Here is a 12,175-nt window from a genome sequence, read left to right on the forward strand (position 1 = left end):
TGGTTACCTTCCGCCGTGCGACAAGGGTAGGCGAAGGAGCAAGTTTGTTCTCCACAGACGACAGTGTGCTAATGGGGTCAAGCCAGCCCGACACTATGTTGTCCGGGCGCCTCAGAATACACAGGTTAGTGTAGAGCTATTGGCGCCTCAGAATACACAGGTTAGTGAAAGCAATAGCTCAAGTTTTTTTATGTTATGTCCTCAAAAATAATCATTGTTTTATGTTAATTGGTGTATACAGTACAGTGGTTTATTATACTATACTGTACATTATAATGATGTGGTAGCTTATTTAAAACATCAAGCTGGTCTTTTTGCTGTACAGGACTATGCTTATTTTGTTAATTTTATTAGTAGTAAGATTATTGTCTTTAGACATTTAAAAGTTTATTTGATTTAACTATATAGTTAATTTGTATTATAGAATATAGTGGAACATTTTATAAGGTTGGGGATTAACATGTGTGTTCGCTCTAGGTATTTTCCGAAGGGAATGAGAGGTTAGGATTAATAAGGTAAAGAAAAATATATACATACCTACATACATATACCAAGCACTTCCCCCAATTTTGGAGGGTAGCCGACATCAACAAATGAAACAAAAACAAAAAAGGGGACCTCTACTCTCTACGTTCCTCCAGCCTAATAAGGGACTCAACCGAGTTCAGCTGGTACTGCTAGGGTGCCACAGCCCACCCTCCCACATTATCCACCACAGATGAAGCTTCATAATGCTGAATCCCCTACTGCTGGTACCTCCGCGGTCATCTAAGGCATCGTAGGCAGCAGCAGGGCCTACCGGAACTGCATCACAATCGCTTGCCAATCATTCCTATTTCTAGCACGCTCTCTTGCCTCTCTCACATCTATCCTCCTATCACCCAGAGCTTCCTTCACTCCATCCATCCACCCAAACCTTGGCCTTCCTCTTATACTTCTTCCATGAACTCTTGCATTCATCACCTTCTTTAACAGACAGCCATTTTCTATTCTCTTAACATGGCCAAACCACCTCAACACATTCATATCCACTCTAGCTGCTAACTCATTTCTTACACCCGTTCTCACTCTCACCACTTCGTTCCTAACCCTATCTACTCGAGATACACCAGCCATACTCCTTAGACACTTCATCTCAAACACATTCAATTTCTGTCTCTCCGTCACTTTCATTCTCCACAACTCCGATCCATACATCACAGTTGGTACAATCACTTTCTCATATAGAACTCGCTTTACATTCATGTCCAGCCCTCTATTTTTTACTACTCCCTTAACTGCCCCCAACACTTTGCAACCTTCATTCACTCTCTGACGTACATCTGCTTCCACTCCACCATTTGCTGCAACAACAGACCCCAAGTGCTTAAACTGATCCACCTCCTCAAGTAACTCTCCATTCAACATGACATTCAACCTTGCAACACCTTCCCTTCGCGTACATTTCATAACCTTACTCTCAACTTCCTTCTGTCACACACCCTTCCAAATTCTGTCACTAATCGGCCAAGCTTCTCTTCTGTGTCTACAACCAGTACAGTAACAACCGCAAACAACAACTGATTTACCTCCCATTCATGGTCATTCTCGTCTACCAGTTTTAATCCTCGTCCAAGCACTCGAGCATTCACCTCTCTCACCACTCCATCAACATACAATTTTCAATATTAAACTTAGCCGGTGATTATATAAGCTGCAGCTCTGCTGCCCGACAGAAAAACTCTACGCTCAAAATCCGCCAGTGATCGCTATGCAGGTAGGGGGTGTACTTCAACAGCGCCATCTGTCGTGCAGGTACTCAGTACTCAATGTAAACACAGAACTCAATTTTCTCTCTTGTCGTGCCACCGGCAAGACCTACTAAATTCGCTGTTGCTTACTGGATTGGTTTTCACATATTTTGGTGAAGTACACATTTCTAGTTTTGAGCTTTCGCTTTGCAGACGTTATCTTCAATACATCCTTGCATTCTTTTGTTGATATCGGATTATTTGTTGACGACTTTGGATAGATTTTGAATTCCCCTTTGACTAATTCAAAGTGGCTGACCCTTCTCAAGTCCCTAAGTTCAGGAAGTGTAATGCTAGGGACTGTTCAAGGCGTCTTCCGAAGGCCTCTATCGATCCTCACACCGTTTGTTCCAATTGTTGGGATAAGACCTGTCAATTGGAAGATCGATGTGAGGAATGCGTTGGGCTTTCGGAATTCGATTTTATCGAATTCCAGAAATATACACGTAGGCTAGAGAGAGAGAGAGTCAGGAGAAGTTCATCTCGCTCCGTTGAATTTTCCTCTCCTCATGCCCCACAACCTATTCCTTCCCCTGTAGTGGTTGCACCTGATCCCCCTTCTAGCACTCAACAACCTTCGATGGCAGATATGATGCGTGCCATCCAGGCTCTGGGTGAGAGAGTCGAGTCCTTGGCTAGTGACCGTAACCAACTCATGGCAGACGTCAAAGAGTTGAAGTGCAAGAGTGCAGTGGGTAGTGATAAAGTGAGTGGTAGTGTTGTGGAAAGTGTTGTGGATAGTGTTGCGCTTGAGGGTTCGTCTGTTCGTGCCTGTCGTCCTCCCAGTCCGGGACCTCTTGCAAGCTCCCAAGCCCAGGGGAGAAGCAATGTCGTACGACCAAAGGGTTCGAGAGGCTTTAATCAGCGAACAGACGTTCCCTCCGTGGTTTCGGGCGTATCTAACCAAGATCGCCCCACCCACACGAAGACGAGAGAGCCCATTTATTCCTCGTCTGCGGAAGAGGTTTCTCGAAAGAAACCATGGACCAAGGTCTCGCGGCCTCTTAAGCGCAAGTCGGTCCCTTCCGCGCAAGTCCAACGGCCCAGTTGTAGCCACTGGGTCAGTTCGGACTCGCTGCAGTCTTCCGACGACTGCTCACCTCCTAAGAGAGGCAAAGCGGTACCGCATCAGGCAGTAACACCGTCTGTTGCCACACCTGCTCCTGTAGACCCTAAGTGGTATTTGCTGCAGACCATGCAGTCACAGTTAACGTCATTGATGCAGGACTTTCGTGCGGAGAAGGTTGACGCTGCACCAACCTCTAGCCTACAACCACCCACGGTTGTGCGTCCAGTGGACGCTGAGGCTACCTTCTCCCGCACTCCAGCTGTGAGAGTCCCGCCACCCATGCGTTCCAGTGTACCCTGCCAGCCGCATGTTGACGTTCAGCGACGCACGGAACCTTCCGTTGACGTTCGCGAGTTACAACAACAGCCTAAGTTGTTTTGTTTTGACGCGGTGCGTCAACCTCCGCAACCCAGTGTGGTTACCTCTACTCGCCCACAGCAGACTAGACAGTCTGGAGTAGACGCTTTGCGTCCCCGCGCTGCTATGGTTGTTGCCAGTTCACAGACTGGGCAACAGTTCCATGACGTTGCGTCCGGTTCAGTCACGCGTGCACCCGTGCTGCCGGACTCAGCTGACCAGCCGATTCCTACTCCTTTGCCGCTTCCTCCTCAGTTTTCAGATGATGGACTCTCTGATGATGACGACGCTGCACACATTGACGACCCACATACGGACATCGACGAACCCAAGACCACGCAACCCTCCTTGGACTTTAGGAAAGTTCTTGCTCTGTTCAAGGAGATGTATCCTGATCAGTTTGTATCTGCGGCCCCACGCTCTCCTCCGTCAGAGTTTGCTTTAGGCACGCAGTCATCCGCGCCTGCCTTTACGAAACTCGTCCTCGCCCGCTCGTCCAAGAGAGCTTTACGAGTGTTAGGAGATTGGATGCAGTCCAAAAAGAACCTTGGGAAGACAGCATTTACGTTTCCCCCTGCGAGACTCTCTTCCAGATCGAGCGTCTGGTATGCCACGGGAGAAGTTCTCGGCTTGGGAGTTCCTGCCTCTGCCCAGGGCGACTTCTCAAGTCTAGTAGACTCTCCCCGCAGGCTAGCCATGAGACGCTCTAAGATATGTTGGTCTCCTTCAGACTTAGACCATCTGTTGAAAGGAGTGTTTAGAGCCTTCGAGGTTTTTAACTTTTTGGACTGGTGTCTGGGAGCTTTGAGCAGGAAGATCTCCCCTTCTGACAAGGAAGCTTCCTTGTTCATTATGTCCTGCATGGACAAGGCCATACGTGACGGATCCAGTGAGCTTGCGGCTTCGTTCGTATCCGGGGTCCTCAAGAAACGGGAAAACCTTTGCTCTTTCCTGTCAGCTGGAGTAACACCGTGTCAGAGATCGGAACTTCTTTTTGCTCCTCTCTCAAAGTGTCTCTTCCCAGAGGAATTGATAAAGGAGATTGCTGCCTCCTTGATTCAGAAAGACACCCATGACCTGGTTGCGTCCTCTGCCCGCAAAGCCACCCCTTTGCCTACCGTGTCTAGACCCAGGATGGACACTCCAGCGTCCAGATTCATTCCGCCCTTTCGTGGCAGAGCCTCCAGCAGAGGAGGTGCTCGTGCCGAAGGGAGACGTGGGAAGAAGAAAGGTACCAAGTCCTTTAAAGGCAGAGTCTGACTGCCACCTTCTTCAAACAGCAGTGGGAGCCAGACTCAAGAACTTCTGGCAGACCTGGGAGAAAAGGGGCGCAGATGCACAATCTGTGAAGTTGCTCAGAGAAGGGTACAAGATCCCGTTTGTCCGCAAACCCCCTCTAGCAACGTCTCCCATCGATCTCTCTCCCAGGTACAAAGAGGAAGACAAGAGGCTAGCTTTGAAGCAGGAGGTGTCTCTCTTACTAGAAAAGGGAGCGGTAGTCAAAGTCCGGGACCATCAATCCCCGGGCTTCTACAACCGTCTCTTCTTAGTGGTAAAGAAGACAGGAGGGTGGAGGCCGGTGCTAGACGTCAGTGCGCTGAATGTCTTTGTCACAAAGCAGACGTTCGCCATGGAGACCACAAAGTCAGTTCTAGCAGCGGTCAGGAAGGAAGACTGGATGGTCTCTTTAGACCTAAGGGACGCATACTTTCACGTCCCCATCCACCCAGAATCCCAACCTTTTCTGAGATTCGTTTACGAAAAGGTTGTCTACCAATTTCAAGCCCTGTGCTTTGGCCTAAGCACGGCTCCTCTTGTGTTTACGAGGCTGATGAGGAATATTGCCAAATTCCTGCATTTAGCGGATATCAGAGCCTCCCTCTATTTGGACGACTGGCTTCTAAGAGCTTCTTCCATTCGTCGTTGTCTGGAGAATCTAAAGTGGACTCTAGATCTGATCAAGGAATTGGGTCTCCTGGTCAATATGGAAAAGTCCCAACTGGTCCCATCCCAAACTATAGTGTATTTAGGGATGGAGATTCACAGTCAAGCTTTTCGGGCTTTTCCGTCGGCCCCCAGAACAAGTCAAGCCCAGGTATGCATCCAGAACATGCTAAAGAAGAAACGATGTTCAGTCAGACAGTGGATGAGTCTGATAGGGACGCTATCATCCCTGGAACAGTTCGTTTCGTTAGGGAGACTACACCTCCGTCCCCTTCAATTTCACCTAGCTGTTTACTGGAAAAAGGACAAGACGCTAGAAGCGGTCTCGATCCCCATTTCCGAGAAGATGAAGTCATCACTGACTTGGTGGAAGGACAGTATGAACCTCAGAGAGGGTCTGCCCCTGGCTGTTCAGACCCCCAACCATGTTCTCTTCTCGGACGCATCGGACACGGGCTGGGGTGCGACATTGGACGGTCGGGAATGCTCGGGAACGTGGAACTCGAATCAAAGAACGTTACATATCAACTGCAAGGAGCTACTGGCAGTTCATCTGGCCTTGAAAAGCTTCAAGTCCCTCCTTCAAGGCAAAGTGGTGGAGGTGAACTCGGACAACACCACGGCCTTGGCGTACATCTCCAAGCAAGGAGGGACCCATTCTATGACGTTGTACGAGATCGCAAGGGACCTCCTCACCTGGTCAAGAGATCTAAACCTTTCTCTAGTAACGAGGTTCATCCAAGGCAATATGAATGTCATGGCGGATTGCCTCAGTCGGAGGGGTCAAATCATCCCAACAGAATGGACCCTACACAAGGATGTGTGCAAGAGACTATGGGCCACATGGGGCCAACCTACCATAGATCTTTTCGCAACCTCGATGACCAAGAGGCTCCCAATATATTGCTCACCAATCCCGGACCCAGCAGCAGTTCATATAGATGCCTTTCTACTGGATTGGTCCCATCTAGACCTTTATGCATTCCCCCCGTTCAAGATTGTCAACAAGGTACTGCAGAAGTTCGCCTCTCACGAAGGGACAAGGTTGACGTCAGTTGCTCCCCTCTGGCCCGCGAGAGAATGGTTCACCGAGGTACTTCAATGGCTGGTGGACGTTCCCAGAACTCTTCCTCTAAGAGTGGACCTTCTACGTCAGCCACACGTAAAGAAGGTACACCCAGGCCTCCACGCTCTTCGTCTGACTGCCTTCAGACTATCGAAAGACTCTCAAGAGCTAGAGGCTTTTCGAAGGAGGCAGCCAGGGCGATTGCTAGAGCAAGGAGGACATCCACTCTTAGAGTCTACCAGTCGAAGTGGGAAGTCTTCCGAAACTGGTGCAAGTCGGTATCAGTATCCTCGACCAGTACCTCTGTAACCCAAATAGCTGACTTCCTATTATACCTGAGGAAAGAAAGATCTCTTTCAGCTCCCACTATCAAAGGTTACAGAAGCATGTTGGCAACAGTCTTCCATCACAGAGGCTTAGATCTTTCCAACAACAAAGATCTACAGGACCTCCTTAAGTCTTTTGAGACCACGAAGGAGCGTCGTTTGGCTACACCTGGATGGAATTTAGACGTGGTACTAAGATTCCTGATGTCAGAAAGGTTCGAGCCACTACAATCAGCCTACTTTAAAGATCTCACTTTAAAGACTCTTTTCCTGGTTTGCTTAGCCACAGCTAAAAGAGTCAGTGAGATTCACGCCTTCAGCAGGAACATCGGATTTTCATCCGAAACGGCTACTTACAGCTTGGTTTTCTAGCCAAAAACGAGCTACCTTCTCGCCCTTGGCCGAAATCGTTCGATATTCCAAGCCTTTCAAATATGGTTGGAAATGAACTAGAAAGAGTCTTATGCCCTGTTAGAGCTCTTAAGTTCTATTTAAGACGAACTAAATCTTTACGAGGACAGTCAGAAGCTTTATGGTGTTCTATTAAGAAACCTTCTTTGCCTATGTCAAAGAATGCAGTTTCCTATTATATCAGACTGTTGATACGAGAAGCTCATTCCCATCTGAATGAAGAAGACCATGCTTTGCTGAAGGTAAAGACACATGAAGTTAGAGCTGTCGCTACTTCAGTGGCTTTTAAACAAAATAGATCTCTGCAGAGTATAATGGACGCAACCTATTGGAGAAGCAAGTCAGTGTTCGCGTCTTTTTATCTTAAAGATGTCCAGTCTCTTTACGAGAACTGCTACACCCTGGGACCATTCGTAGCAGCGAGTGCAGTAGTGGGTGAGGGCTCAACCACTACATTCCCCTAATTCCATAACCTTTTTTAATCTTTCTCTTGAAATGTTTTTTATTGTTGTTTTTGGGTTGTCCGGAAGGCTAAGAAGCCTTTCGCATCCTGGTTGATTTGGCGGGTGGTCAAATTCTTTTCTTGAGAAGCGCCTAGATTATAGGTTTTGATGAGGTCCTGTAGTATGGGTTGCAACCCTTGATACTTCAGCTCCTAGGAGTCGCTCAGCATCCTAAGAGGATCGCGAGGCTCAGTAAGGAAGACGTACTTAAAAAAGGCAGAGTAATTGTTCAAGTCGACTTCCTTACCAGGTACTTATTTATTTTATGTTTGTTATTTTGAATAACTGCTAAAATGAAATACAAAATCCTTAGCTCATAATAATGTAAACAATTAATGCTGGTCTCTACCCACCCCCCTGGGTGTGAATTAGCTTATATAATCACCGGCTAAGTTTAATATTGAAAAATGTTATTTTTATAATAAAATAAATTTTTGAATATACTTACCCGGTGATTATATATTAAAGGACCCTCCCTTCCTCCCCAATAGAGACCCAGTGGACCGAGGAGAAAATTGAGTTCTGTGTTTACATTGAGTACTGAGTACCTGCACGACAGATGGCGCTGTTGAAGTACAGTACACCCCCTACCTGCATAGCGATCGCTGGCGGATTTTGAGCGTAGAGTTTTTCTGTCGGGCAGCAGAGCTGCAGCTTATATAATCACCGGGTAAGTATATTCAAAAATTTATTTTATTATAAAAATAACATGTTAAATAACCACGGCGACATCACACATCCCTGTCTCAGCCCCACTCTCACCGGAAACCAATCACTCACTTCATTTCCTATCCTAACACATGCTTTACTACCTTTGTAGAAACTTTTCACTGCTTGCAACAACCTCCCACCAACTCCATATAACCTCATCACATTCCACAATGCTTCCCTATCAGCTCTATCATACGCTTTCTCCAGATCCATAAACGCAACATACACCTCCTTACTTTTTGCTAAATATTTCTCGCATATCTGCCTTACTGTAAAAATCTGATTCATACAACCCCTACCTCTTCTAAAACCACCCTGTATTTCTAAGATTGCATTCTCTGTTTTATCCTTGATCCTATTAATCATTACTCTACCATACACTTTTCCAACTATGCTTAACAACTAATACCTCTTGAATTACAACACTCATGCACATCTCCCTTACCCTTATATAGTGGTACAATACATGCACAAACCCAATCTACTAGTACCATTGACAACACAAAATACATATTAAACAATCTCACCAACCATTCAAGTACAGTCACACCCCCTTCCTTCAACATCTCAGCTCTCACACCATCCATACCAGACGCTTTTCCTACTCTCGTTTCATCTAGTGCTCTCCTCACTTCATCTATTGTAATCTCTCTCTCATTCTCATCTCCCATCACTGGCACCTCAATACCTGCAACAGCAATTATATCTGCCTCCCTATTATCCTCAACATTCAGTAAACTTTCAAAATATTCCGCCCATCTTTTCCTTGCCTCCTCTCCTTTTAACAACCTTCCATTTCCATCTTTCACGGTCTTTTCAATTCTTGAGGTAGCCTTCCTTACTCTCTTCTCTTCTTTCCAAAACAACTTCTTATTCTCTTCATATGATGACCTAATCCCTGACCCCATCTCAGGTCAGCTGCCCTCTTTGCCTCACGTACCTTGCACTTTACTTCCACATTTTTCTGTATATTTTTCATACTTCTCTATACTTCTCTATACTATTACTCTGCAGCCATTCTTCAAAAGCCCTCTTTTTTTTCTCTTCCACTTTTACATTCACTCCTTCATTCCACCATTCACTGCCCTTCCTCATGCTGCCTCCAACAAACTTCTTTCCACACACATCACTTGCAATCCCAACAAAATTTTCTTTTACTAACTTCCACTTCTCCTCTAAATTGCCAGTTTCTCTTACTTTCACTTCGTCATATGTCATTTGCAACCTTTCCTGATATTTACTTTTTACCTCCGGTTTTATTAGAAAAATATATGATTCCACAAATTGTTTAGTTATGGTTGTGTACTGTTTACAGAAATTTATTCATACATTTATCCATAGTTTTGATTTGTCCCATAGTTTTGATTTGTCCCATGTTTTGATTTTATATATAAGTAGTTGTTAAAATTGGTAAAACATCAAAGTAGGAGTACTCATAAAATTTAAACCTTATATGACTTCTCTACCTCCATTCCTATGTCTGCACATTACAATATTTTTAAATTTCTCTAGGAAATTGACATTTGAATGAATTTATTTTAGTACAACATTGGTCTGAAATGAAAGGCCTTATTGGTCTTAAAATTATAGTAATACTTCATTATTTTTGCTCTGAAGAACAAAGAGACTTTGGTTATTTGTTATTATTATTATTACTAGCTAAGCTACAACCCTACTTGTAAAAGCAGGATGCTACAAGGCCAATGCCTCCAACAAGGAAAGATAGCCCTGTGAGGAAAGGAAATAAGTGAATAGATAAACTATATAAAAAGTTATGAATAAAGAATATACAGTAACATATCTTAGATCAGTAACAATGTTAAAATAAATGTCATATATAAACTATGGAGACACACTTATGTCAGCCTGTTCAACATAAGAACATTCTCTGAAAGTTTGAATTTCTGAAGTTCCACCGATTCACCTGCACGAGTAGGAAGATTATTTCACAATCTGGTCGAAGTATTAAGCCTTATGATGGTGACTGCAAGTCTGTTAAAACTAACAGCATACCTATTACTCTACTATGTACGGGTTGGTACAGTCAAGGAAGTTCTGAATGCAAAGGATGGTCAGATTTTTTTAAAATCTTATGCATCATGTATAAAGAACTAACTGAACAATGGTGTCAGAGCTTAATATCCAGATCTGGAATAAGAAATTTAATAGACACAAGTTTTATCCAACAAACTAAGTTGTGAATCAGCAGTTGAGCATCAGACAGGAGAGCAATGTAGTACCTAAAACTAGGTAGAATGAAAGAATTAAAACATTTCTTCAGAATGGAATGATAATAAAAATCTTTAAAGAAAAACATTCTCAAAAGTAGATTTGCAATCATGAATTACACCTAAAGTTATAAAGGAGTTTTATATAGTTTAAGAAACATCATCATTGCAGAGATCTTGATGTTGACGCCTCTGTTTGAGATCTTCTTTTGATCATACTTTGAGTTTCATTAAGGTTCAACTTCAGTCCCTATAATTTACACCATGTACAAATTTTAGCTAGGGGTCTATTAGGGGATTCAGCAACCCTAGATCTACAGTACATTCAGGAGATAAAATTGATACACAACATGTGTGTCTAGTATGAAAAGTAATGGAGCAAGAACATACCTAGAACATCAGATATCACATTACTATACTGTACTCACTGTGGTGCCTATCAACAACAACAATTCTTTTTAATCTATTATTTGAAAACTTAATAATCCTCCTAAGAAAAAACCCCACCTACTTTCAACTGTTTGAGTTCGAAAACGAGGGCTTATGATTAATATGGTCAAAGGCAGCACTACCGTCCAGGCCAATCATACCAAAGTCCTGACCACTGTCAAAGGATTTCTATACAGCATTGGAAATTGTAAGAAGGGGATCACATGCTCCAAAACCTTTGCAAAAGTAAAATTGCAGACTAGGGAACAGATGATTATCTTCAACATACTTTAGATGTTTTTGCCAAAAGATGTTAAAAATTTTAACACAATAAGGGAATTATGGAAATTGGGCAGTGATCAGCATCTATACCTACCAAAAACACATTTATGGAGTAATGTTACCAATTCTCCAGTACAGTAAGTGCAAAAAGAACCCTTTCATGGTAATATTGGAGCTAAGAAATCTGCAGTATATAACAACCAAAGGGAAAATGCCATATGGGTTTACATCTTCATAAACACCAAGATCCATCAATAGAGAGTTAATCTCACAAAAACAGGAATTATGATGATAGTCTCATTATTCTGCTTGCTGTCAAATACATCGGTAAATATGATTGCCGTTTTCTTTGGAGACTGAGTAACAGCCATCTGGTTTAAGTACATTAAAGGAGGAACTGTTACAAATGTACTAAAGTGCAGATTTAATGGTAGCCCACCACTTTTGTCTTCCTGGGTTGAACCAGAAAGTTTTTTTTTATGGAAATATTGTATTTGTTTTCAGTTGAACCACAAATCCAAGTGCTATAAAAGGTAAAATAGGTATGTGGGGAAAGAAAAAGAGGAAACAGATAGAATAATGTGCTTGAGTGTACCCACAAGCAAGAGAACTCTAACTCAAGACAGTGAAAGATCATGGTATAGAAGCTATGATTAATTTTGGAGTGTCCTCCTAGAAGAGCTTCTTACCATAGCTAAAAAGTCTCTTTTATTATTACCAAGTGAATGTAGAAATTGAAGAATTACAGTGCAGTAGCTAACCCCTTGAACGAGGAAGAATTTTTATTGTTGTTAGTTGTATGAGGACAGAGGAGAATATGTAAATAGGCCAGACTATTTGATATCATATGTGTATGCAATGGGAAATGAGCTGTAACCAGAGAGAGATCCAATGTAGTACTATTTGGTTAGTCAAAAGACCCAGTATCACTAGCAGTAGTATCTCAACTGGTGGCTGGTGCCTTGGGCAACCTAGTACTCTGTAATTGTATCGCCTAATAACTGCCTCTCATTGGTCCAGATGAGCAGTAACTTCTCTATGTTATCAAGAGAATGTGGC

General features: G+C 43.6%; 1 protein-coding gene across 2 annotated transcripts in view; it reads left to right on the top strand.

Moving 5' to 3' along the window:
* Positions 1-12,175, top strand: part of Pli (E3 ubiquitin-protein ligase pellino) — a 56,055-nt gene continuing 43,880 nt past the window's right edge. The window contains exon 1 of one of the 2 annotated variants that reach the window (XM_068390105.1): positions 1-124. The gene's annotated coding sequence lies outside the window, so the exon portion shown is untranslated. Of the gene's footprint in view, positions 161-12,175 lie in introns of both variants that reach the window. The other variant, XM_068390106.1, reaches the window with a different exon arrangement.

This window comes from Palaemon carinicauda, chromosome 16 (genome assembly GCF_036898095.1).
Source record: "Palaemon carinicauda isolate YSFRI2023 chromosome 16, ASM3689809v2, whole genome shotgun sequence".
Lineage (NCBI taxonomy): Eukaryota > Metazoa > Arthropoda > Malacostraca > Decapoda > Palaemonidae > Palaemon > Palaemon carinicauda.